Below are 5,000 nucleotides of genomic sequence, written 5' to 3' on the forward strand. Positions count from 1 at the left end.
GAGACACTGGGGCAGTGGCAGCCCGCGGGACAGTGTTGGCAGATTCGGCAGCGCAGATTTGTGCGGCTGCAGGTTCGTCGGGGAAAATCGGCAGCGCAGATTTTTCGACGAACATGGGCTGGACGATGGACTGTCCAGGCCAGGCAGGAAAATTTGTCGAGGGGACACGCTGACGAAACAGCGCTGGTTCAGGCACGGCGGGCAGTGTTGGAATCGGCAGCGCCGACGAAATCGGCAAAGTCGGCAGAATCGGCAGCACAGATTTTTCGACGAACATGGGCTGGACGCTGGACTGGCCGGGCCATGCAGGAAAATTCATCGAGGGGACACGCTGACGAAACAGCGCTGGTTCAGGCACAGCGGGCAGTGGTGGAATCGGCAGCGCCGACGAAATCGGCAAAGTCGGCAGAATCGGCAGCGGGTGCTGGCGATGGGTCTGGACGGGCTGGATAGTCCAAGGCTCGACGAGAAAGACTGCTGGTTTAGACACTGGGGCAGTGGCAGCCCGCGGGACAGTGTCGGCAGATTCGGCAGCGCAGATTTGTGCGGCTGCAGGTTCGTCGGGGAAAATCGGCAGCGCAGATTTTGCGACGAACATGGGCTGGGCGATGGACTGTCCAGGCCAGGCAGGAAAATTTGTCGAGGGGACACGCTGACGAAACAGCGCTGGTTCAGGCACGGCGGGCAGTGTTGGAATCGGCAGCGCCGACGAAATCGGCAAAGTCGGCAGAATCGGCAGCGCAGATTTTTCGACGAACACGGGCTGGACGGTGGACTGTCCAGGCCAGGCAGGAAAATTCGTCGAGGGGACACGCTGACGAAACAGCGCTGGTTCAGACACGGTGGGCGCAGTGTTGGAATCGGCAGCGCCGAGAAAATCGGCAAAGTCGGCAGAATCGGCAGCAGGTGCTGGCGATGAGTCAGGACGGACTGGATAGTCCAAGGCTCGATGAGAAAGACCGCTGGTTTAGACACTGGGGCAGTGGCAGCCCGCGGGGCAGTGTCGGCAGATTCGGCAGCAGTGTCTGCCGATTCGGCAGCGTTGGCTTGTTGGCGCGGGGGGCCGATGCGAGTGGGGACTTGGGCAGCGGGCAGTGAAAGCAAGAGTTTCCCCGATGCTGCCGGGAAAAACGCTCCCCGGGATGGCCGGGTGAGATGACCCGGCGGCCCGCGACGGGTCATTCAATTCCATGCCCCGTCAACATAACTCCCGATGTACTGTTTGCTTTTTCGGAAGAAGAGATCCATCCCCCCATCCTCGGCCAGCCAAAAACGCTCCAATTAATGGCCGGGTGAGATGACCCGGCGGCCCGCGACGCGTCATTCAAATCACTGCCCTATCGGCTACAACTGCTGATGGGTGGGATTAGAGGCCTGCCATGGTGGTGAGGGGCGGCGAGGACCGTGAAAGCTAGAGTTTTTCAGAGGCTGCCGGGAAAAAGGCCCCTCGGGTGGCGGGGTGCGAGGACCAGGCGCGTCATTCAATTCTCTTCCCTATCAACTTGGCTCCCGTTGGCGGGATTGGAGGCCTACTGTTTGTTACAGGGCTAAAATCGTCAGGGGAAGAGCTGACGAAACAATGCTGGTTTGGATGCAGGGGGTAGTGTTGGAATCGGCAGCGCGGACAAAATCGGCAAAGTCGACAAAAAAGACTGTTGGTCTGGACATCGGGGCAGCGGCAGCCATGCCGACAGGGGGGGAAATCGGCAGCGCAGATTTGTGCAGCTGCAGGTTCGTCGGGGAAATCGGCAGCGCAGATTTTTCGATGAACATGGGCTGGAAGATGGACTGTCCAGGCCAGGCAGGGAAATTCGTCAAGGGGACACGCTGACGAAACAGCGCTGGTTTAGACACGGTGGGTGCAGTGTTGGAATCGGCAGCGCCGACGAAATCGGCAAAGTCGGCAGAATCGGCAGCGGGTGCTGGCGATGAGTCTGGACGATTTATAGTCCAGGGCTTGATGGAAAAGACTGTTGGTCCAGACAATGGGGCAGTGGCAGCGCGGATTTGTGCAGCTGCAGGTTCGTCGGGGAAAATCGGCAGCGCAGATTTTTCGACGAACAGGGGCTGGGCGCTGGACTGGCCGGGCCAGGCAGGAAAATTCGTCAGGGGGCCACGCTGACGAAAACAGGGGCTGCGGAGTGGAAAATCGGCAGCGCAGATTTTTCGACGAACAGGGGCTGGACCGGCCGGGCCAGGCAGGAAAATTCGTCAGGGGGGCACGCTGACGAAAAGAGGGGCTGCCGCGTGGAAAATCGGCAGCGCAGATTTTTCGACGAACAGGGGCTGGACCGGCCGGGCCAGGCAGGAAAATTCGTCAGGGGGGCACGCTGACGAAAAGAGGGGCTGCCGCGTGGAAAATCGGCAGCGCAGATTTTTCGACGAACAGGGGCTGGATGCTGGACCGGCCGGGCCAGGCAGGAAAATTCGTCAGGGGGGCACGCTGACGAAAAGAGGGGCTGCCGCGTGGAAAATCGGCAGCGCAGATTTTTCGACGAACAGGGGCTGGACCGGCCGGGCCAGGCAGGAAAATTCGTCAGGGGGGCACGCTGACGAAAAGAGGGGCTGCCGCGTGGAAAATCGGCAGCGCAGATTTTTCGACGAACAGGGGCTGGATGCTGGACCGGCCGGGCCAGGCAGGAAAATTCGTCAGGGGGGCACGCTGACGAAAAGAGGGGCTGCCGCGTGGAAAATCGGCAGCGCAGATTTTTCGACGAACAGGGGCTGGACCGGCCGGGCCAGGCAGGAAAATTCGTCAGGGGGGCACGCTGACGAAAAGAGGGGCTGCCGCGTGGAAAATCGGCAGCGCAGATTTTTCGACGAACATTCGTCAGGGGGGCACGCTGAGGAAAACAGGGGCTGCCGCGTGGAAAATCGGCAGCGCAGATTTTTCGACGAACATTCGTCAGGGGGGCACGCTGAGGAAAACAGGGGCTGCCGCGTGGAAAATCGGCAGCGCAGATTTTTCGACGAACATTCGTCAGGGGGGCACGCTGAGGAAAACAGGGGCTGCCGCGTGGAAAATCGGCAGCGCAGATTTTTCGACGAACAGGGGCTGGATGCTGGACCGGCCGGGCCAGGCAGGAAAATTCGTCAGGGGGGCACGCTGACGAAAAGAGGGGCTGCCGCGTGGAAAATCGGCAGCGCAGATTTTTCGACGAACAGGGGCTGGACGCTGGACTGGGCCAGGCAGGAAAATTCGTCAGGGGGGCACGCTGACGAAAACAGGGGCTGCCGCGTGGAATGGCAGCCTACACGCAGATGCGAATTCGGCAGCGCACGATGGCTTGAGCAGGTCATGGGTTCGACTTGGCGCGATCTGAAACCTGGACGAGGGACTGTCGACGCTGGACGAGCCAGCGCGGTGGCCTGTCGTGCCCCGTTCAGGGGGGGCCTGCCGCGGAGACAGCCCTCGCGGGCTCGACAGCGCAGGCCAGCGTCCCCGACGTCGCTGGCCGCGGCAGGCGAGCTGCCGGGGTTCCCGCATTCCTACAAGAAAACGTCGTGCTTTCCACATGAAACCAATCCAGTAAAATCAGCCATATTTTTATGAGGCTGCCCACTGAATTTGGGGTCATTCCGGGCCGGTTCCTAGTTTTGCGGATTTACTCGATTTCTAATGGTAGGAAAATTAAAACAAATACTTCCCGACCTCGAAAAATTCTGGGAAAATTAATGAAGGTGGATTGGATTTTTGCCAACCTCTGTGCAAAATTTCAGCTCAAAATACCAAGAAATGAATTTTTTAGAGGGGGGGTGACAGCTGGGACCTAGTAGTGTCTCCCCCTGCCAGAGCTGCAATGACACTTATTGCTCTTTAGGGAGCCACCAGGCCGGCGCCCCTCAAAGACCACACGCGCGCGCGCGCCCGCCCGCGCTGGGCGCTGGGGCGCTGGGGCCTGAGGGCCTGGGGCCCTTGGGGGCCCTTGGGCGCTTGGGCGCGCGCGCGCGGCCCCCGCAGCCATGCCGCGCTGCGCGACGCGCGGACAGCCCCTGCTGGCTTGCTCTCTCGCCCGCGGGGGGGCTGCCTTCGGGCCCTGGCCCCCCGCGTTCTGGCCTGCCCCTGCGTGGGAGAGGCTAGGCGCTGCAGGGGCCAGCCCGACGTCGCTGGCCGCGGCAGGCGACAGCCCGACATCGCTGGCCGCGGCAGGGGCCAGCCCGACGTCGCTGGCCGCGGCAGGCGACAGCCCCTGCTGGCTTGCTCTCTCGCCCGCGGGGGGGCTGCCTTCGGGCCCTGGCCCCCCGCGTTCTGGCCTGCCCCCCGCGTGGGAGAGGCTAGGCGCTGCAGGGGCCAGCCCGACGTCGCTGGCCGCGGCAGGCGACAGCCCCTGCTGGCTTGCTCTCTCGCCCGCGGGGGGGCTGCCTTCGGGCCCTGGCCCCCCGCGTGGGAGAGGCTAGGCGCTGCAGGGGCCAGCCCGACGTCGCTGGCCGCGGCAGGCGAGCCGCCGGGGTTCCCGCATTCCTACAACAAAACATCGTGCTTTCCACATGAAATCAATCCAGTAAAATCAGCCATATTTTTATGAGGCTGCCCACTGAATTTGGGGTCATTCCGAGCCGGTTCCTATTTTTTCCGATTTCCTCGATTTTTAATGGTAGGAAAATAAAAAAAAATACTTCCCGACCTCGAAAAATTCTGGAAAAATTAATAAAGTTGGATTGGATTTTTGCCAACCTCTGTGCAAAATTTCAGCTCAAAATACCAAGAAATGAATTTTTTAGAGGGGGGGTGACAGCTGGGACCTAGTAGTGTCTCCCCCTGCCAGAGCTTCAATGACACTTATTGCTCTTTAGGGGGGTGCCCCCTGACTGGCCATGGGGCGCGCTGGCCTGGCGCCCATAGGCCTGCCGCGGGGGATATGTGGGCTGTTGCTAAACTCGGACTAAGGTGGGGGGCCTCATGGCCCGAAGTATTGCCGGCATCGATGACCCGTTTTCCGGCCGGCGACGACCCGATTCCGGCCACCGTCTTCGGGACCCGCTCCAAGCCGTCGGGCGCG

The sequence above is a fragment of the Populus nigra genome, chromosome 2 (assembly GCF_951802175.1).
Source record: "Populus nigra chromosome 2, ddPopNigr1.1, whole genome shotgun sequence".
In the NCBI taxonomy this organism is placed as follows: domain Eukaryota; kingdom Viridiplantae; phylum Streptophyta; class Magnoliopsida; order Malpighiales; family Salicaceae; genus Populus; species Populus nigra.